This window comes from Coturnix japonica, chromosome Z, assembly GCF_054131305.1.
Source record: "Coturnix japonica strain WE chromosome Z, WE-NBRP24, whole genome shotgun sequence".
NCBI classification, from domain to species: domain Eukaryota; kingdom Metazoa; phylum Chordata; class Aves; order Galliformes; family Phasianidae; genus Coturnix; species Coturnix japonica.
The window spans coordinates 11,345,010-11,368,186 of NC_140702.1; the positions used below are offsets into that span (position 1 = coordinate 11,345,010).

Below are 23,177 nucleotides of genomic sequence, written 5' to 3' on the forward strand. Positions count from 1 at the left end.
CTATATTTGGTACCTTAATTGGCCTTTTTGACTGTGTAATCTCAAGAGATAATTATTTGTGGTGCTGGCCCACTCCTTGTTGAATATTGTCTTTTAATTAATTTCAGAAACTGATTTCACACCTTTTATCCTTCCTTTCTACACAGTAGTGCTTTCTTGTTGTGTTTTTTCTTTTTAAATATAAGCAAAATATGTCCAGGTTATTTAAAAATTGTCAGTAAAGAGAAACTGCTTTCATCGGTGACCAAAAATAACAATTCTGTCAAGAGTTTTGTCATACAATTTCAGTCCTGAACTGTGCAATCTTGCCTCAGGACGGTAAGTGTATGTGAAATCCCATTCCAATGGAGCTCTGTGAGATTTAAGACCTGGATGTCTGCGAAACAAGAATTAATCCATGTACTTGTTAAAATCAGTGGACAGGAAATGTCCGAAGCTTTTATACAACTTCAGGATGTAATTTGGAAATCACTGGTTGGTAATTGTGTAAGTTCTATGTTGCTTGGACAGTATTTGTGTTACAGCACTCTTATAGCAAAAATATCTTTTCTAACATATTCAGAAGCTTAACCAGCTTTATAATAATAACTTGTGCCAAAACTCCTTTCTGGGTTGGAATTCAGTGTTGTCTGAGGTATAAAACATTTTGCTGTAACTTTATTTTTATTCTTTTAAGTATTATTTCTACCTTCATTGTACTTCCATCCTGGTAAAAGCTGAAGCACTGCATATGAAATTCTATCCTCATTATTTCCACTGTGAGTGGAAGCGGGATGCTTAAAACCTGGCAGTATTGATAAACAAAAGATTTCCATCCAAATTTTGCCAATCTGAGAGTCTGCCACTACCACATAGTACCCGGTGCTATTTATTTATTTGTTTGTCTGTTCATTTCTCCAGTCATTCAGATAGTTTCTCATGCTTTGGATCTCTGTGAGTTCACGCATTTCCTTCAAAATCTCAGCCACTATCAGGCTTCAGCTGCAGCAATAGCTCTTAAGTATTTCTCAACATGCATCTGGATACCGAATGCTTTCATCCAGAATAAAATTCTTACAACAAAAATTGCTTGAGCACTGCCCACTTTATTCCTAGATCCTCAAAAGGCAAATATAGGCAGCTTTGCAATTGTTGTAGGATGATCAATGTGCAAAGAAGATTCCCGTGTATGTGAATGTGTAAGCTGTTGTTTGAATAAGGGTGGAATAGCATGCAGAAAATACAAATACAAAGTGGAATTCTGATCCTAGTCACAATGACTTTCTTTCATGCGATGTATGATGGGTAGCTCACACGCAGCTGACTGAAATTGTTTCTAAAGAGGGAAGTATTGACAGAGGAAGGACAATTGTTAGTTTTCTGAAAAATGTGTGAGGATTAATTTGCAGCCTTTATACAGAAAATTGACTTAACGAGGCAACAGTGGGTGGAAATGTCACTTTCCTAAGAGAAGTGTTCTTGTCAGAACGAGGAGGTGCCCTTGGTTTGAATTCTGCATATGTTGTTCTGTGGGGTAATTCAGTAAAAGAGATTTTACTTCTGCAAATGTTGTTACAGAGTTCAGGTCTTGTGACTCTACAGGACTTGGCTTACCTGATGTTCCAAAGGCCTAATCTTATGTTCTTCTGGGCAGTTTTGGACTTCTCTCAGTTCTTCTGCCAAAGACTGATTTAAACCTGCTTGCAGATTCCAGATGAACATCACAACTGCCAAATCTTTTAGAACGACTCTCTGCCCTCCTGTCCTTCTCTGCAAAAGAATAGACATGGCTTTTCCACAGCTGCCTGCATTTGTAGGATGGTCTTTTGAAATTAGCCTGACCTACATAATTAGAAATAATTGAATTAGCTGAACTCTGGGAAAGAGGTGAAATCAATAAATTAAAGACCACGTTTCTTTGTAATTGAATTTGAAAATGAATTCTCCAAAAGAAGGAAAATGTTTCTTACTTTTTAGAAGTAAATAACATTTGTATTGTTTTATATCTAAACAGTCGTAAGAACTGTACATTTTTATACCATCTATCATCTGCGTTAATGTCATCAGCCAGTTCTGTACGGACTTTCAACAAATGTATTCATTATAACCTTTCAAAGACACGGGACCTTGCATGGCTTTGTGAACTATCTGCTAAAGATAATGAGGACCAGATCCTGCAGTCAACCTGAAATGCAGACAGTAGTTCTCAGTAGCTTTGCAGCTGGCTTCATCAGCTGGAGATGCTGGGACATTTTATTTGTTTTGGTGGAAGCAGAACAGTCTCCTAAGCATTTAACTTCTTGTTTGGCTGTGTGGCTGCACTTCCAAAGAAAACAGATTAATTTAATGCAAGTTCCCAGACAACTGTATTTGTGATAGATCCATCCACTCATCCATCAATTTATGTATTAAAGGTTTGCTCTAATCCAGTTAGAGAGGGTGAATCCTTTATCATTTCTGATTGGACTGTGGTAAAATTTCCACTTCACTGCTTGAGCTTCTAAATCCAATTGAAACAACAACAACAACAAAGTCACAAAGAATCACTAAATGAAAATGTTTTCTCGTCAGAGCAGAAGTGTTTATTTTCCCTAAAACAAAAGCTTAATTTCAAAGCCAGGTTTTCTGTTCTAGCATTTAATGAGCAACTCAAAGCATTTCAAAATACCGTGTCTGAAAGAGTCAAAGCAAATTGCTGTGTCTTTCTTCCATTCCCGTCCAGATTTTTGTTTACAAACAATGTGTGAAACCTAATGGAGCATGATTTATGTTTGGTATTTCTTACAGGCTTTGAACTAGGTGCTTGGGATCTCAGTTCTCTGCTGTGTGAAATGAAATCCCACAAGTGCTTCTTCAGTGCCAGAAATGGGAGCTTGGAGGATGTCTGAAATCCAGACCCATTTGGAGGTAAAATTTACATCTGCTTTAATAAGAGTTTTGTTTAAGGTTATGATTTGATTTTTTTCCCTGACAATGAAGAATCCAGCTCCAGATTACAGTTTTGTGTTGCTTTATTTTTTATCTTTATTTTTTTTTACTTCTATCTATATTGCTTTTCATGTGAACGCCCCCCTCTATTCAATAATACTTTATCAGTGTGTTCCACTGTGATTTATTACATCATGCATCATTAGAATGATAGCTGACTCTAATGATGCATGATCTAATACATCATAAGAACAACATATCATCTGGATTATATAATAAGATTAATATACATAGACTGCCTTTTAATCTCCCTCCTCTCTTACTTGGCTGTGGATATGCAATGGCATTAGAATTAAGGTGAGGTAAATAGTATTTCCAGCTTTACTTTTTACTTTCTACCTTCCTTCTTGAATACAGAATACATATACAACTGTTTTCAAGGGTAGATAATGGCAGGACAAGGGGAAATGGTTTTAAGTTGAAGGAGGGAAGATTAAGGCTGGATGTCAGGGGAAGTTCTTTACTATGAGAGTGGTGAGGTGCTGGAACAGCTGCCTAGAGAGGCTGTGGATGCCCCATCCTTGGGGGCTGGATGGGGCCCTGGGCAGCCTGGTCTAGTGTTAGATGTGGAGGTTGGCAGCCCTGCCTGTGGCAGAGGGTTGAAGATTCATGATCCTTGAGGTCCCTTTCAACCCAAACCATTTTGTGATTCTATGATAGAACTGAAAAGTATGCATCAGAATAAACTTAACTCTAGTAATAATAAGTAAGAGGAATGTAAAAGAAGCCTGACCCTAGCTCAGTCCACAAAATACAATGCTTACCTGTATTAATCCCTCAATGCAAAGTTTTTCAAAAGAACTGTGTTCCATCTTGGAAAGGAGGAGAAACTGAAAAATAATTTGCTGAAAAAAATGCTAATTTTGTTCAGTAATTATAAAGTAAAAAATCCAAGAGAAAAGAAACGTTCATATTTTAATAGCGGTGCTTTATAACCCCTAGGGGGAAAAAAAAATGAAATTAAAAAAAAAATAAGTTAGATTCATGCCAACTTTTATTGGTTGAATTTATTCCATCAAGACTGAGTAGCTTTGTGGAATGTCCAGAATTTGGTGACATGATGCTGGGAGTGGTGAGGATGCCTTCTATGGTTCACTGCAAGCAAGACCATGTGTTTGCTTTAGCTTCATAAAACCTAACAAATCCATGGCAATATGCTGCCAAAACCAGGAAACTAGAATTGAGCTGTGGATGGTTAACGTTCTTTTATCCTTAGGAAAATTATTCTCTCGAGTAGTAACGAGCTCTAGGCATTCCTTTTCCGTGAGACCCATAGACAGACATCCGTCCATCTACAGACATCTTATCTGGGCTGATCCCACACGGCTTGCAGTGATAACCATGTTAGCCTTTAAAATCAAATGACTTCTTCCCCTTTGCATATCCACTCCAAATAAGTAATTTATTTTACGTTTGTTTCAAAAATTTGGACTACATACAGAGTTGTATGTTAAATTCCTAAACCCAGTGATGTCTATATGGTCACTCTTAGGCAGCCAGTAAGACAAATTTGTTCTTTCAGAGCAAACACTGGCTGTATGTGATTTGTCATACTACAGGATGCTGTAATGTACAGGGCTGAAGGTCACCCAGCTAATACATGAGGAAGGGCTTTCTTTTCACTCTTCTCCTTCCCTTTCTTCATCTTGTTTCTCCTTTCTACTTGTCCCTCTTGTTTGTCTTCCTGCACTCCTCTTTCACCCTCTTCCTCTCTCTTTGGAAGCCTTTTTGGAACTTTTTTTCAAAGGCTCTCACTGGCCAAACACACATACTAACCTCTTCTTTGCCTTATTTCCTGTTGTAATTGAGTGTTGAAGGTTACACATTGCTATTGGAGCAGGACATGAGTGGCAGCAGGGGTCAGGGACTCTGTGGTTTTCTATTAAAGCAATAAAAACAAAATGGAATGATAATTTCACCTTCTCTAACCCCAATTTTTCCAAGATGTGATAGACATTGACCTTAGTGTTTGACTGCTATTGACTATGTAAACTGCAGCGGCCCTAATTCTGCTTACTAAACAATATATATGCCCTCCATGACCAGGAAGGGAAATAAAACAGTAAAACATACATGTGGAAGATCCAAACAAATAGACTAATCCAGGTGACATAAAATGATAAAATAATGCCTGACTGGGGAGGTCACACCCTTTTGTTTGACTGTTGTGCCCCTGCAATTATTTCTTCTACCAATTTTCAATTTCTTTGTTTTTTGGCAGCACATCGTATGTCTTTCTCAGTGTGTTGGCAATAAATCTTAATTGTTAGGGAAGCCCCTTCCATGTCACCTGAATGTTTATGGATCTCAAAGGGAGTGAGTTGTTTAGTTCTGCGAGAGTGTATTTTGGAGAAACTGGGGGAAGTGTTTCATTTATTTTAAGGAAATTTTCATTGAAATGCAGGAATATTTCTAAAAAGATTCCTGGCTGAAGATTAAAATCAATAGAATTAAGTATCCTTCATGAATGTCTAACCTGGAATTTTCATCCTTATTCCTGTCCCTGCCAGGTCAGCTGAAATACTTTCTTTTACATCAGAGGTCTTTGATTCATGTCCACAGTGAGGAAACCTCCACAATTCAGTTCTTTGCTTGTTTTTAATCTGAGAATTACCGTTAGCCACAGGGGATAGCTGGTGTTGAAGACCACCAAGAAACAAGAGTTTAATTTCAAATTCATTAATAATTAATATGAGAGAACTTCAGAAGCTGCTGAGATTCGTCGTCTTTTGAACTCTTCCTTCTAGAGACCTGTAAGAAGGATATTTAGTAAAATAATCTACTTCCTTCACAAATCACGCTAAAGTTTAAGAAACGCCCTAAAACCGTGATCAATTACAAACTGTTACTTGTTCTACTCATCCCTATAGAACATCTTTCCTAAACTGTAGTTTTAGAATCAGATACGCAAAACAAAAGCAGTGACAGCTTTTCCATAGCAACAGTGAGGGACTCCAGTGGGTCAGAAAGGAGAACAACCCTCTTTCATTTTCTACTGATGTTGGTATCCATGGAAACCCCTTTTTAACAGTATCTGCATCAGACCGAGAAAACAGGTAAGCTCTCTTTCAAAAGGGAGAGCATTAAAAGAACACAGTCCTTTGCAAGGTCAGCTCTTGAAAGCCTTGAAGAGCCCCTTAGCTGAGAAAGCTAGAGGACTGTAAATCCTCACTTCCCTTGTTAAGAGGCTGAGCTCTGAAGAATCACATTAGCATTCTCTAACATGGAGAGAGGAAAGTAAACCCTTCATTCCCGGCCTAAGATGTTGCACCCCTGAGAACTCATCTCCTTCACTAGGAGAATATACTGCAGAGATGACTGTGTGAACTGGGAGATTAATTATGAATGGAATTTGATGGGGAGAGACTGGTGGAATACACTGGTTTAAATATATGCTGTGTATTTAAAAGAAGGAAAAGGGCTGAAATACAGGAGTACCAGTGCTTGTAAACTAAGAATATGTGTACAGAAATATTATTTACACGGTAAAATATTAAAAAACTTAAAATTTTTGGGGAATAAGCATGTATATGAACAGTGTACTTTTAAATAAGTGAGAAATAATCACAGAATTACCCAGATTGGAAAAGACCTTGAAAAGCATCAAGTCCAATAATTAAACACCGTCCACATTTTTTTTATAGCGTAGGTAGATAGGTGTTGTTTCTTAGTATATACGCTTGCCAGACAGCTTTTGGAAAATGACTGAATATGTTACATTTTAAGTTATGTGTGCACATGAATGCATGCATGTGTGAATGTTCCTGTGCTTATTTGTAGTCAAGGTCAAAATAAAAGATCTAAGGTTGCTACTGGCATTTAAAATTATTTGTCTGAACTTGCCTTTCTGACCAAGTTCAAATAAGAAAAGAGACTTATCTCTCTAGGCAAGAAGAACTACTTCCGGATGTGAGTTCTACCCTACTTTTAGTCACTGAGCAAGGTCACTTACAAATCTCTCCTTTTCTAAAATGAAAGTGCAGGGAATAATGACTGCACTCAAAGATGTCATCCCCTATATTCTATTGAAAAACTTTGTTTCAGAGTCCTGTGGACAGTGCCTTAATTTTTCCTCTTGAAGAGCAGTAACTTGAGCAGTAAGAAACATGTCCCAGTGAGAAAAATGTACTGGAAGTAGAGAATGTTTTGTTGTTGTTGTTGCTGTTTGAAAATACTATATTCATCTCCATGTAGAAAAGGATTTTCTCAAAACATATCTATAAATATGCATATCATTGGTGTGTACCACAGCACTCCAAAAGTTCCTGTCCTTGAAAGCATAAGGTGTATAGGATAACGACTTTGTTATCCTAGACATTTCTTTAAAGAAATTATATATTATTGTAACAAAAGTTTGACAAAAAATCTTCCTCAACATAGCACAAGACATTTCCCTAAAAAGCATAAGTTTGAGGCACTGTGAATCTTAGCCCTCTGCTGACAAGCAGAAGTGGCTGAGCAAAACCAGGCAAAGCCAAGCTTGGCTATCTGTACGTCAGTGTAGTTTTTTAGCAGGGCTACCAGAAACAAGCAGTGTTATATACAAAATATCACCTTAATTCCTCTAGTTCTCTGCCTGGATTCTTCATGTCTTTGTTGCATTGGCACGGCTGCCCAGAGAATCTGTGGGTACCCCATCCCTGGAGGTGCTCCAAGCCAGGTTGGATGGGCCCTGTTCTAACCTGACCTGCTCGGTGGCAGCACTCCCATGATGCAAGCTCAGGGCTGGGAGGACTTTAATGTCCCTTTCAATCTAAGCCATGCTATGATACAACTACACTGAGAAATGAAGGGAAAGAGGGACAAAAGGGGAAGGCAGAGAGGTGTCGGGAAGAGATGATCTGATGTAATCCTTAACTACATTTTATTGGCCAGAAAAATTACTCAGAATCTGACTAGATGTGAGTGCAAACAGAAATTTGAAGTAGAGCATCACATGCATTTGTAGTTCTATCTCTACTCTATAGATAGCTCTAGGTTCTCTATTCTCTTAATCTATGTCTTCTATTAGTATTATTATTATTTCCATCAGAGACTGATTTCTCATTTATATTTGTTTAGAAGTTTGTATTTTAAAATCTTAAACATGCCTCCAAAGGAGCTGACTAAAACTACTGATTTCTGGCACTGTGCTACAATTCATGGCATCCTTTGTCTTGCTGACAGAGGCCATCAAACACATCACATTAAATATTTTATTTTATACCACATTAAATCTAATCCCATGTTTTTTTGTTATGGCTGTTGCTGATAAAAACAAAATCTGACTTCGTAGTGTTCCCCAGTACCATGTTAACCATGCATCAGATTAACAAGTAATATCACTTCAAACAATAACTAGTGTTCCTGAATATAATACATTGTGATTGGAAGGAGCAGCAGAAAAATGAGTCAACAGAGAAGAAACCTGTTTAAGGACTAATGTTGTATGAAGACAGATGTTCCACTAAAGATTATCTCTAAAGGCAGGCATTGCTGTTTTGTTTGTTGCTGTTGTTTGTTTGACTTTAATTATGATTTTATTTTATGCCTAAGTGTATTTTACTTTGGAATAATGAAGAATTAATATTAACTTAAACTTTTGGGTCATTTATATTTTCCATTAACAAGTGCATGTATTACTTAGATCACAGATATCTCAGCCTATTAGAATATGGGCTTTCTATGTTCATTTTTCTTCTGCTTCATACAAAATTTAGTATTTCTGGCATATTTGCTGGTTTCTGGCAGATCCATCTGTTCCTTGCAACATTAGGTATTGCACAGAAAGTAACATTCTTGCTACAGATATTCTTAAGAAAAAGAGAAATTTGAAGGAAACAGAAACTTAAGAAAAGCAGAATCTGATGTAATGCTTTGTAGTAGCACTTTCTTTCTCTTCTGTAGCTGTTCCCAGGCCTTCCATAAGAAAATTTGTAGAGTTTGCCTGCAAAAAAATAATGTGACAGTAAAGAAATAGTGATAGGGAGTGTCTCCTATCAAGCTATACTTAGCAGCAGTAGAAAGAACTGTTAACTTGTCAGCAGATCACAGACATAGGGTGTGATTTTTTATTTTCTTTTTCCTGATATTGAAAATGGTTGCAAAATAAAGCTAATTCTGTGGAGCACTTTGTCCAATAATAGATTTTGCTAGAGAACACCTGACATATAAATGGAAAAAAAGTTGAAGCCAAGAAAGAAGGCATGGACCTACAAACAGCCGTGCAGTGCAGTGCAAAGTCTTGTAGTTATAGTGGTACTGAATTATCTTAACTACTCTGCTTCTGAGACTCAGAGACAAACCAAGTGCCTGCAGGAAACATAACAATTTTACTTCTGGCAGAGCAGAAAGCAGCAATTTGCACTTAAGTTGATGTCTGTACATATACTAGGGATTGCTGAAACTCAAAATGTAGCACCTTGCATTTGGCCTTGTTCAGTTTCATTTGATTCATGTAGGACCACTTCTCTATCCTGTCTAGGTCCCTCTGGATCCTTCCTTCTGCTCTACCAACCATACCATGCAGTTTGGTGCCTCCAGCAAACTTGTTGAGGGTGCACTCAATCTTATCACCTGTGTCACTGCTAAAGATGTTTACAAATACAGGTCCCAGATGGACCCCTGCAGGACATCACTCAACACTGGGCTCCACCTGGACACAGAGCCACTGACTGAAACTCTCTGGCTGCAAGCATCCAGTGAGTTCTTCAACCACCAGAAAGCCCCCTCTTCAAACCCCTACCTCTCCAATTTAGGAACAAGGATGATCATGCCAATGACCTTGCACAAGTCCAAGTATGTGGCGTCAGTTTCCCTCCCCTTTGTCCACTGATGCTGCCACTGCAACAGAGAAGGCCACCAGATTGTTCAGGCATTATCTGCTCTTGTTGAATTTGCCTTCAAAATTGTATATTTATTAATAATTTTTAGACATTTTAAATTACATTCAGTATCTCCTTTTATATTGTCTAACATTGAAAATACTGTTAAAATTAAATGAGCAGTGTTTCATTAGTTCTGTTCAGACCACAGATGTTAGATTTGATTTTATTTCTTACACTGAGATTGAAATTCTATTTTAATATGCAGAAGTACAGTCTGGGGAGTCATAAAATGCAGAGTGTTTTCATTAGATGATGGCTCTACACCTCTAGTTAACAGGAAAGCTGATTCATCAAACAGTAGTGATCAAGATGCTGGAGCCTAAAAGGGAAATGGTCCATAAAGAGGCAAGAAAGATAAATCTGTGTCACAATATGTAAGTGAAACTTAAAATCAGAGATTTAAAACTCTACAGCTCTACCAAGAAAAAAGCACACTTAAAAATACAGACTTTTGTTACAGTTTGAGACAATCAAAAGGTTGAAGCATGCATTATTCTTCCATCTACAGACTATTAGTTATGGAGTTTTAGATTTGGTTTCTAAATGGTGACTCAGACTGCTCTTTTTCTTGATGCCTGCATAATTTAGGGGCTAGGTTGGTTTGAATAGTATGTATGTACTATGTAGATTTAAAAAAAAAAGTCCTGCAGGAAAATGAAAGTACTAAATTATTCCTCCATATCATGTTTAGTAATTTAAGCAATATTCTGAATAAGAATTTGATCATTCTGTTATTTTGATTTCACAGTTTACCTGAGATATGCGAGTTAACTGTCATGGTGAAATGTTCCGTTCCTTTAACAGGCATTCTTGTAACCAGAATTTTCAGTGGTAGTTGTGGTCTGACTGACATTTTGTAGATTGTAAGATAATTAATTGCAAACCTCTGCTTCAGGGTCTGAGTCACCAACTATGCCATGCCCGAGTACTGCACTCTGTGTTTTGAAACTGGGATCACATTTCTGATTCCTGTTGATATTAGTCTGGCTATTAAAAAGAGATCAAAAAGCATACATGAGAGAGCATATCTCACTTGCTGAATAATAAGCAATTACAAAAGGAACAAGAAATCCAGGAGGAAGAAAATCCTCCATGTTTACTGATAATTCTGTGTTGTTTCTTTTTACATTTTATCAGATTTATCCCAAATTTTGCTTGCTTTGTTTACCTAAGTGGGGTTTTCAGTGTTCCATTTTCCAACTGTATTTCCACAGACTGCTTGCATGCCGTGAAGTGGTATAAAGAAGCTTCAGGACAGAACAGGTCCTCACCTGTCATTAGTTTTAACCAGAAAGATATCACATCTTTCTTAAGCAGCTGTTGCTCCTCGTCACAGTGTTCAGAGTGGAGTGTACAGCTAAACGTAGAAGCATTGTGTGTTGTAAACTTATGTCTTTCAGTGAAGAGACTCTGAGATCAGTGTGCAAAGATAGCACAGAAAAACACATCCTTGTAATGTCCTGTTAAAAAAATAAATAAAATAAATAGATAATTCTTCACCCCAGTCCTTTCACCCAGTAGGTCATATGAATACATACTGCATCAGTAACTGAGGCTATGTATGTCCAGACTTTCAGATTCTCTGCAGGAATTAATCAGCAATGATATTTTAATTGATCCCTACAGTATAAGCCAATTTACAAAAATATTGGCTAGGCAAGATATGAAAATCCTTTGAAGTGAAAAAAGCTGAATTTGTATTCTCGCTTCTGCATAAATTTGTTTATTAATGAAAAGAGATAATCTCTCTCTCACTCCCTCCTCACACGGCAATGCATTCCCTTGATTTTCCCACTGTTTCGAAGTTGTAAAACAAATGATAATTTCAACCAATTGTAGTTCTTTTTTAAAAAGGAAGACAACCAAATCCACCTCTAGGGCCTTGAGACCTCCAGAAAAAATTGCATAGCATTTGGCTCAACAGCTTCATGCTGTTGAGTCAAAAGTGAAGTGAAGAAAAAAAACAAGATATTAAAAAAATAACAACAACAACAACAAAATTAATCCATTATTCTCTGAATCTTCTATATTATATATAATCCCATTCCATTTTATTTGCTCATGGGTCTGATCCACACATTCAAAAGCTGATAACACATTTAATCTTTGAGTAAGTGCTTCTGTTACAGTTCTTCATTAGAAATGAGAGACAAATTAGGATCCCTACAAGTTTTGTGATTTTTTTTTTTCTTTTTTTTTTTTTTGTTCCATTTTGGACTTTTGTTCCTAAAGATGCACTTACACAAGAGAGTATAGTAAGAACTTTGTCCATATGAGAGTTGTCACAATGATTGAAACGTAGGTATTATATATAGTGTGTCATGGAATCATGGAATGACTTGGATAGGAAGGAATCTTAAAAACTACGTAGTTTCAGCCCCCCTTCCTGTGGGTAAGTATTACCTGTCACCAGCTCAGGCTGCACAGGGCCCATCCAACCTTGAGCACCTCTGGGGATGAGGCACCCACAGCTGTGCCAGGGCCTCACCACCCTCATAATGAAGAATTTCTTCTTCATATCTAATCTAAATCCTTTAGTTTAAAGCTGTAACCCCTTATCCTACCACCACACTCTTCCTGCTAAGATTGTTTGAAGTGCATTTTAAAGACTAAAAATCATAGAATCACCGGGTCTGAAATGGACATCTACAGATAGTCTAGTCCAGCCCTTCTGCTAAGACGCGTTCCCTAGAGGAGACTTCAAGGGGAAGTGTCTATAGAGTATCTGCAGGGAAGGAGATTTCACAGCCTCCCTGTAGAGCTTGCTCCAGTGCTCAAAATAAATTTTATGAATACAAAACATAGAATAGCTGAAACTATGGCTTCTTAAAGCTTTTCTTTTGCTTAGCACTGACCTTCAGGTGTATCTCTTCATATACCTCAACATTTCAGTCATATGAATAATGAAAATATTTAGCTATTGAGTGTTTACCTCTGCAGCTCAATCAGCTCTTGGCTGCTCACATTCATTTACAATATATGAATACTAAGTACTGGGTTTACTTCTGGAAGATGCTTAATCCCTGACTGGTAACCAACTGAAAATGCACAGTCAAGTACACATTTTTGAGGGAAAATTCCTTCACTAAGCAAAAATGTTTTGGCAGTTTCAGTATCAGCTCTGGTGAGCAGATGGCATTGCCCAGCAAACAGTGAAAGTGCTGTGAGCATGAAAAAATCTGACATTGTCTTGCAGCAATGTGGCTGCATCTGACAAATTACAGGAATGCATTTGTCATGGTTTTGTAATTTTTGCTATTGGTATTCCACATCATAACATCATGTAGAGCACAGAAAAGAAGAACTACACGTCCCAGAGGACCTCACGGTCAGAGAGGGAAATACATCACAGAAGTGATGCTCTCTTTTCTCTCTCACTGCCTAGCAGCAGGTGTGGGTGTGCTTCCAAGTCGTGTGCCTTCAGTTTCAAAGTATGCTTCCTGGTTTTCAGAAACCACTCTCTCTTATCTTACTTGAATTATTAGCTTCAGTTTCAATTGTATTGTTTTGTATTGTGTTATCTTGCATTCCTCCTTAGATCATTACCACTGCTCTGTTTGTTTCCTTGAATCCAGCTCCCATCTCCCTACCCCTTTCCCTTTTCTCTTCCCATTTTTGGAGGCCAGTGAACCTACGGGCCCCCTGTCATGGACATAGATTGATCTAGTTAACTCTGTGACAGCATGGCAGTACAGCTGACCAATTCATTCTATTTTGCTGCTCTCCTTGTGTGTGCTGACCACAGCTTTCTTATGACAAGGTCATTCCTCACAGAGGTCTTCTAAGATTTTGACATGACTGGAGAAGAAAGCAAAGGAGTAGCTTGGTGAAGGGTGACTTTTCCCTACTTGTACCATTTTGGAAATCCTTGAAGTTACGTGACATCAATATACATCAAAATAGGAACAAGAGCAATGGAGAGGCTGTAACTCCTGAGAAGTGCATAGGTCTCAAGTGCATCCATCTGCCAGGCTGTGGGAGATTCACGGCCAAATTGCCGTTAAGGCTTGCTCAGGGTGAGTAGGAGAGCTGCCATGATCAGAGAATGGCTGAGTCCAACCTTGACACACATACAAAACCTTGGGTGTGCCTCTAGATTTGGTAATCCCTTGACTCCCCTATATGGTCAAATGTGTAACATGAGCTTGGTAGATGCTGGTGGTCTATATGCACTGTCTGTGTTGGTCGTGATGTGCATTGATATTGGATCATAGACAAAGGAGACTATCTTGCTATCTCAGGTAACTGGAGAAATTTTCATAAACCTCATCCTCTGGACAGTGGTCCATAGCCTGTATTCACTACATTTTTACACCCCTGAAATGCTTCCTTAGACTTGATTTTTTTTGTTGTTGTTTAGTTTTGTTTTTCTCCTGATAATTTCTATTTGGGTTAGAGAACTTGTTTACGCACTATTGTTTGTTCACACCCTTGATGCCAGATGAAATGGAAATGAAAAAAAAATCTTTGCCTTCCAGTAGAAAACTACTAGAGCATTATTAATTCATTTTAATGACTTGGAGATCAATTACAGAACACTGATTTTTACCAATCAACAAGCAAAGGGACAAAGACAATAAAAAAAAAATCAAGGGTAATGTACCACTAAAGGTACACTGCTGCTTTAGCTGACAAATGTAATTTGATTTGAATTATTTATGAGAGTATTGCATTTTCTAGTAGACTAATAAATATTATGTAGTACCATTTGTAAAAAATAAAGACTCTGATAAAGCAATATATTACATTTAAAAGGAAATGCACTAAATGTGGTGTTTCATGTACGTGCAGTGACCCATGTGTACCACCAACACATATAACATTGTTATATATACCACCAACACATACAACATTGTCTGTACAATAGTAAGGTGTGCTGTTTAGAGTTCACTTTTCTGACTGTTGGCTCTTTTTGTTTGCTTCTTTGTTTCTTTGATTTGTTCTCACAAAGTATTTCTCTTATACTCCACCATTATTTTTCTTTTCCTCTGCTTCACTTACCTTGCAGATTGTTATGAATGAGTGAAAGCTTTTAGAAGGCTCCTTTGTGGATGGGCTTAAGTCCCTTTGGAGCACATTTTCCACCTATTTTGGTTTTCCTAAGTCACTGAAGAGACTTGAGCATCTCTTCTTTCTTCCGTCACGTGTAATGGCAATAAGAACAAATAAAACTGAATTTAAAATGCTGTCAAGCACAACAAGTAATATAAAGAACTACCTGCACAAAAGTGCTAATTTTGGACAAATACCAGCTACTTGAACCAGGACATGGCAGGGATTTAGAGAAAAAAGTATTTTAGATATATGTAACTTAGTAAGTCCTTGAAAAAGACTCCAGTGCCCAGAGCTATTCCAGTGCTAACAGACTGGGGAAATATCTTTATTTTAGACACTATATTTGTTATGGAGGTTAATACTCAATAGAGCACGACTACATGACATGAAAACTCTTCGTTCTGCTTCGTTTTTTTTTTGTTTTTTTTTTATTGTAAATTAATCCTCTAGTTCCACTTGACCTGGACCACATTTCCTGGCATATTATTTGAGGAGTTCTACATTTTGTTCAGCGTATGCTTTTAATACATATCAAACATTAATAATTTTATTCCCCTCCTTTTTCATGTTGGAAACCTAAGCCCTATCACATTGTTTGGACATGAGAAGCAGAGTTGCAAGACCGTGATTCTAAATCTTCTTCTTACACTTCGTTATGAAATAAGATGTATTGTCTCAGGCAGTGTGGTGTTGGAAGTGTCCACTGATTTAGCATCTGGCACAGGGAGCTCAAAGCTCCTTTTGCCAGTGGGACCATACACTGACATTGTTACCAAAAGGCCAGTGTTTGTAGTTCTCTGCAGGCAGACATCTTTTCCTATAATTATATGAGAGAAGCTCTTAGAAGATGATAGTTAAAAACAAATCTCTTGTACTAACCTAGATGAAACTGACTAGTCAGCCATTATGTTTTATCTGATTTTTGGTGTAGATGCTACTTTTCGATTATATTTCTTGTTTTATCTAGGCACATATTTCCATACCTTAAATGTGTTGCTGACTGTAGGGTAAAATGTCTTGGAAATCAATAAGAAAAATAAGGAGCACACTGTTTTCCAAATATTAACTAAGTAAAAATAATGTGATTTTATTTAGCTACTCTTTAGGCATCTAGGGGAAACAGATATGTTTGCAACATCATTCCTTTCGAATTTAAAAATCCATGTTCTAATGAAAATGTGCTACAGAAAACTCTTGTATTTATCTTGTATTTATTATTATTTATTTCTTCTCCTGAAGAAACAGAAAAAATTGCTTTGATAAAAGGTCCTTATTGTGGAAAAAGCAAAGTATTAGAATCCAAGGACTAATAACACTGTGTGTCATGATGGACTATTAAAAAAAATAATAATAAAAGAAATCCAGGCTAATCTAATAGATTACAACCTTTGATCTATGTTATCAAAATTTCACAGTCTTGCTCCACCCCAGATTGAGCACTGAAATATCTCCCCACTGGCTTTATAGTTGCCTCAGAGAAGAGGCACATGCACCTTTATTGCTACTCAACACATGTAAGGCTTGGAAACTGTAAAGAAGGCAGCCACATCAGCTAAAGAAAAGGCAAAGTAAGCAAAGGAAAAGAATCCAATCATTTAACATTTGTATTGCTAAATGGCTTTTCTGTCAAAAAGAGCAAAAAAGAAGCCCTTCCTTCCTCCCTTGCCTTTTTAATTGGTTAAGTGTTGTTTTCTGGCTATCGCCAAAGTTGCCTAAGGAGGGAGTTCAGATCTGGTGAAAGTGGTTCACTATACCATTGATACAGGCAGGCAATAAGCCGCTCCTTCTCTGTAAAAGTGATGGACCATTAATATGTAGCTATCTTTAAAGCATATCTTCTTTTGATTATCCTTGGGAAAAATAAAATGTGATTCTAGCTAAGTGATCTAAATACGTCCGGAGTGATTCTAGAGGCTGTTCAATATATGTGCATTCGAAACGGTATTTTACAAACTACTCTGTTCTTCGATATGTACCAAAAGCTTACCTCTATTTTTCCTGTCTGTTTGCATACTCTGAGGTCTGCAGATGTTTCTCTAGTGAAATCGTGAACAACACAGATACAATCCTAATTAGGAATTTTCAAGTTCTGCTTACAGGTGGTAGACTAAAGCATTTATCACCAAGATATTTATATGTTTATATATAACCAAAGTATTTGTCTGTCTGCTTGTCTGTTTGTCTACACACGGATCTATCTATATTCAGTGTATTTTTTTTTTTCCTGCACTATTTATGTGTTTCTCAAAAAATGCATAGACTGACAACTATGCTTCTTATGATCTAGGTTAACACTTGATGTGGTTCATCACAAACTTTCACACAAAAGCAGAAAATCATGGCTTTAAGATGCAAGAATCAGGCCTTCTATTAGCTCCTATTGAGTGCAACTGTTCTCTGCAGGACAATGACAGACTCAAAAGTCAGATGAGTACACCAGGGCTTGTATGAGCTCATTTGAAAAGATATACCACTGATAAGGTTGAAGCATATAGTACAGACTATGATGGAATTTACCCCATCTCAGAGCTAGATTCAGGCTTTGCCTGAATTTCATTGTAACATTGACATCAGCTCTGTTCATTTCAGGGTTATTTGGGTTTCAGCCAGATGTTGGAATCCATTACTGATGGATACCTGAAAGTACAAAAGAAAAATATGTGAACTCTGTATGTCATACCATTTAAGTGATTTTTATAATTGAGACATTTAAGCTGACAAAAGACTATGTAGAACTTGTCCTAAAAGATTTGCAGAGCTTTCTTACAGCAAAACACCAGCTGTTTATAACTTCAGTGATGTGACTGAGGGTGTCACCAAGACTGAACACATGCCCTGTATGAGATGTTTCTGTAAATACTTAGCTGAACCAGGGAGTGAATGTTCCTGAGACATTCTGTGCAGCATCTGAATCCTAGAACAGCCTCCAATAAAGCCAATAGGTTATACACACTTTTTATTAATATTATACAATATGTAGCGTTAGCCTTGATGTTTTATGTGTGCATTACTGCTGATATACTTTTGCTGTGAGAGGTGTAATTTAGAATTTTTCAGACCTTGCACATCTAAAAATCTCAGCCACAGCATTAAGCTCATAGATTTCTAATCATATTTCCGACTTTTTAAAAATCTGGGTGTTGAACCATATACATGATTTTTATAGAGATGAGTAAAATAAAATCAACTCTACCCATGATACCCAATTATTTGTGTGTTTCTACCAAGGAATGAATTAACTCTTAAGGATCATATCCCCAATTAAATTGTTTAATTCAGATTTTATAAACGTTATCTGTTCATTCTCTTCTGAACAAAGATAGGGAGCCAGGAATACTTGTTCATAATATTTCTTCTCAGTAAAATATTAAAGCAATTAATCTCTTAGCATCATTTTCTGAATGTTTAATCACATATTTCTACCACATTATTCTGCATACCAAGATGATGAAGCTGTTCAGATTTCAGGTGAAAAAAATACTGTCAGTGTCCTTCACAGTTTAGAACAACCTTCAGACATACAGTGTAAATAATTGATGCCATCAAGGCTTATGTCAAGGTACAACACAAACAGTTAAGGCATATTTGGCTTGAACTAACTCCAAGACAAATTGTATTAAATAGAAATGATTTTTTTTTCATGTCTGTTGTCAGCTATACTTTCTTATACAAAAAGTTGAATCAATACAATCAGGTCATTAAGTGGTTGCTAACAACTTAAAACATTTAAACTCTGCTGCAGGCAGACTCCTCACACGCTGCTTCTTGGTCATTACAAGAGAATGACCCAGATCCTTCCATGTTCACCTGGGAAAACTGGCAGACCTATAGAAATAAATGGTGGTGTTGACTGCTAGTCATAGCAGCAACAGATCTTCTGCCAACTGCTTGCATGCTAGGTCTGGGGGCTTGCTGTTCTGCCAGCCTGCTGCATTTGACACCAGCTTTGGCACGTGGCTTTGGCTTGGAAGGTATCTGAAGTGTCCAAGCTGCTCTGAGGTTTCATGATCTAGCCTTGCAAAGAAATCCCTTCACCGGTGTTAAACTGGGAGAAGCAGGTGGAGAAACAAGGATGGAGAAGCTGGCATAGAGAAGAGAAATACTTTGTCTGAAAACTGCTGAAGAAATTCTCTCTCCACTTGTTTGAGTTGTGTCCTGAAGCAACAAGATGACCTTACTCTATTCACTGTCTCCTCCTATGATTTGTTTTGTCCAAAGTGAGATATGTGGGAGAAGGGAAACCCTTGGAATCCTTCTCACCTGTGGTATTTACTGATAGATTTCATGCACTTAATACTTCTCCTTGACTACTATTCCTTAATCCCTGAAACTGAACTTAGTAATATTTTATTCAAGGCATGGTCTGGGAACAAGCACCTAGCTGTAACTACCATGTGATAAAAGGCATGACACAGGCCTTTGCCACAGGAGTGCAAAGCATGAAGATGGGTAAGCTGGAGAGGTAATGCCTGTCTTGTGCTCTGTTAATGAACTGAGGCAAGCTTCAGAGGTTTGGTGTCTCACAGAGCAAAGTACTAATACATAGAAGTCATAAATTCAGACAAAGAAATACATGTCACTAAGTAGTATAGCTGCAGTGCACACCCAGCAATGCTGACATCCAGGATAACTACTGAAAAACAAATATTATTTGTCTTGTTTTCTTTCACTTTTTTTTCTTTTCTTTTTCTTTTCTTTTTCCTAATAGGACATTTCAAAATCTACATAAAATGTGTGCAATTAAAGAAGCAGCATACAATCTTGAACCAAAACAGCCTGCTCTATAAAGTAATGCTGGTCAGGCTTTCAGCTAGAAATTCTGTTAATAACATGTAGTTTAAGTACAGTGATTTCAATCAAAATGAAACTGTGTCTAATATTTACCTTCAAAATCATATTCAAAATATTTGTTGAAAAATACAGCATAAATAAGTCTCTAATTTTGGCCTTTTTCTATATGGAACTGAAATTTATTATTATTATTATTATTATTATTATTTGAGAACCTATGTTCTCAAGACATAGGTGGGCTTGAAGCAGTGGGCTGATGAGGTTAAACAAATCCAAGTGCAAGTTCTTGCACCTGGGTTGTGGCAACCTCCACTTCCAATACAAGCTGGGGGACAGAAGGGTTGAGCACAGCTCTACCGAAAAAGACCCAGGGCTACTGGTGGATGACAAGCTGGACATGAACCACCAGTGTGCCATCATAGCCCAGAAAGCCAACCGTGTCCTGGGCTGCATCAAACAAAGCATGGCCAGCAGGATGACGGAGGTGATCGTGTCCCTCTGCTGTGTGCTGGTAAGGCCTCACCTGGAGTACTGCATCCAGATGTGTAGTTCTCAGTACAGGAGAGACATGGACCTCTTAGAGTGTATCCAGAGGAGGGCCCCAGGTATGATACAAGGGATGGAGCACCTCTCCTAGAACAGGCTGAGAGAGCTGAGGCTCCATCTGAAGAAGGGCTGCAAGAAGGAACAGGATGGACTCTTGAGCAGGGTCTGCTGCGTCAAGACAAGGGAAAGTGTTATCAAACTAAAAGAAAGGTGATTCACACTGGTTATTAGGAAACAGTTTTTAGAACTAAGGCTGATGAGGCACTGGAATAGGTTGCCCACAGAGGTGGTTGATGCCCTATCCCTGGAGACACTCATGGTCAGGCTGGATTGGGCTCTGAGCACATGATTGAGCTGTAGATATTCCTTGCAGGCAAACTGGACTAGATGAGCTATAAAGGTCCTTTTCAACTCAAAAGACTCTATTATTGAATGTTTCTTTTAAAAAGGATGGTGATTTAAAAGAAGTTTTAGGGAAAGTCTGGTTAGGATTTGAATGACTTGTAAATATTCTTCTTCCCTTTCTTTCTGCAGCCAGAAATGTTGCTAATTTTGGTTTAAAGTACCTATTTATCCAGGTATTTTTGCATTCTCCAAATAGATCCCTGCAATACACTATCTTTCCTTTCATAATCTGATCTAAAGGAACCACATTGTACCAGAGATGACAGTCTGGTGCTAAATTCAGTGCAGTTGATGAGACTCTTCACTTACTCCTTTGTAGATCTATGCTCTGCCGTATATTTATAGCAGGTGGTAAGTTGCTATGTGACCAGTGGAATTGGGCTGTTCGTATGCACTGGTCATTCCATGCCAGAATGCTTTATTGTGCTATTTCTAAAAGTAAAACTTGTTGCTGGCCATAAGAGCAGTCTACTGTTGTTGATGTTCCATCTTCAACATCCCCAATCTATTTTGTACTGAATGAATTTGTGTGTGGAACTTGGATGCTTATACTCTATTTACTGCTTTTGGTTAAGATTCTCTCCAGAAAGCTTCATCTTAACTGCATCCAGACAAATCATATGAATGTGCTGACTTAAGTGACACATACAATCCTGACTGTGTGAACGTGGAAGGCTCAGGAAAAGAAAAAGGCACAAAATATGCTGAGAATCATGGAATTATAAAACAATATTCGATTTTTATGATATCTTAAAAAGACCTGTGGGTTATCAAGTCCTAAAAGTGTCCTGCCATGTTACTGAAGTGAACATGGTAAAGGCACTGCATGCACTCATCTTGATACTGAAACCAAAAGAATCCTATTTTCAGCAAAGCACAGAGAGCTTCTGGCTTTACGATCTTTATGAGAAAGAAAAGGGAAGAGCTTCTGTTAAAAGGAGAAAATACATCATGTCTGAGATTGACCGCAGAACAGTACCTCTCTGTTCTTCTCTTGTGTCTCGCGGTAAATAGCACTTCTGTTTTATCAAAAAACATGATCTCTGTTTTACAGGTGGAACAATACAAATGCAGACATGGATCCCCAAATCCTCAGTGATGTTCTAGCCATCCAACTGTTTGATACCTTCTGACCCCTAGCACCTGACGATGCTCAACATCCAGGGTAAAACTGACTGATGAAAATCCCCCAGCAGATCAACATCAGAATCAGAGGCAAGAGTACAGACCATCCTACCCTGAGGTTCAGCCCAGACGTGCCGTGTTCCCATAAGTAACCAAGATGCTCGAGCAAAGCACGTGGTGTTTTCTCCTGGTGGTCTGTATGGACTGAACACCTACCAACCACCACCCCATGGAGTAGCCTGACTTTTGCATCACATCCTTATAAAGCTGTGCTCAGCCCTAAACGCACACCCTGATGCTGTTACACAGGTCGTCGCTTTGTTATGGGCATCAGGTGGCAAATATCTATGCAGTTCTGTGTCAGGGTTTTCACCTGGAGGAGTAATTAAAATCAATATGTAAAGTTTTAGCTGTCCTCAGTCTGGAGCAGAAACAGCTGCTGCAGCCACAGGCTGCTCGCTGACTGGGCTGAGCTCAGCAGCAGGAGGGACTCCTGTGTTCTTTTCCTTTCCTTCTGAGCAGGCAATTACAGCAGTTACTAGGGGCACGGAGAAGCAAGAACAGAATGATACAATAAAGCAGAATGAACTAAACATGAGAATAACTCTGCAAGGAGAATGTATACCCTTTAAGAATATAGAAGTATTTATACTAATATGTAACTATGGATAAGTAATCTTTTCCTTTTTCCTAGATGCTGCATTCCAGAGGGTTTATCTCCTATTTTCCTCTGTTCCAAACTGTACTGAGCAGCAGCAGAGCTTGGAACCTGGAGCAAGAACTGTCGCTTTGATAATAAAGCTGAGTTATCAGGAGGAGAGATTTGTGTTCTGCACGGAATGTCTGATGTGGTGATTTATTTCTGTTCTCCCCACAGCGTCTTACAGATTGCTATCAGAAGCCATTCAAATAAATAAAGAAGTAAATAAATAAACAAATAATTACACAGAAACTGACATACACATCACAAAAAAAGCAGGCATTGGTTTTGGAACAGCTTATCCTGCAAATTAAAGGAAGAAAAATCTTCTCATTATTTCTGTGACTTGAAAAAATTTAACACTCAAGTGTACTACGTTCTTATGTTAAAAATGTTTTTAAAGTAGCAGTAAATCAATTCTATTTTCATGCTTAATGCAGCTGTAGTATCTGCAATTCCAGTTTTACATTCTGACTACAAATAATGTATGTGATTTCAACTGCAGTATTTACAGCAGAAAGCCAATTAAAAAGTTACTTTCTTCTCCTTTGACGTGGCAAATATTTTGCAGTGTTTAGCACTGACACGACATTAACGTTCAGCCTGTTTTCTTTTTAATCACAGTCAATTTTCAAGGCTATATCTTTCCTCTTTTTTTTTTTTTCTTCACAGGGAATTAACATTGTTTTTGTGCAAGACTAGAAGGGAAAAAAACACAAAAA

General features: G+C 37.8%; 2 long non-coding RNA genes across 3 annotated transcripts; one reads left to right on the top strand and one right to left on the bottom strand.

Annotated features, from left to right (window-relative positions):
• The first annotated feature begins 2,480 nt into the window (after nucleotides 1-2,480).
• LOC116652525 (uncharacterized) lies at nucleotides 2,481-22,570 on the top strand. Its single transcript, XR_004305648.2, has 2 exons — nucleotides 2,481-2,886; nucleotides 21,685-22,570. It is a non-coding gene; the product is annotated as an uncharacterized LOC116652525 (long non-coding RNA).
• On the bottom strand, nucleotides 9,579-20,920 carry LOC146753726 (uncharacterized). 2 transcript variants are annotated; one of them, XR_014940094.1, is made up of 4 exons: nucleotides 20,203-20,920; nucleotides 17,406-17,525; nucleotides 14,835-14,963; nucleotides 9,579-11,293 (listed from the first exon to the last, which is right to left on the bottom strand). It is a non-coding gene; the product is annotated as an uncharacterized LOC146753726 (long non-coding RNA). The 2 variants fall into 2 exon arrangements; XR_014940095.1 differs by lacking the exons at nucleotides 9,579-11,293; nucleotides 14,835-14,963 and having other exon boundaries at nucleotides 15,951-17,525.
• Nucleotides 22,571-23,177: the final 607 nt, after the last annotated feature.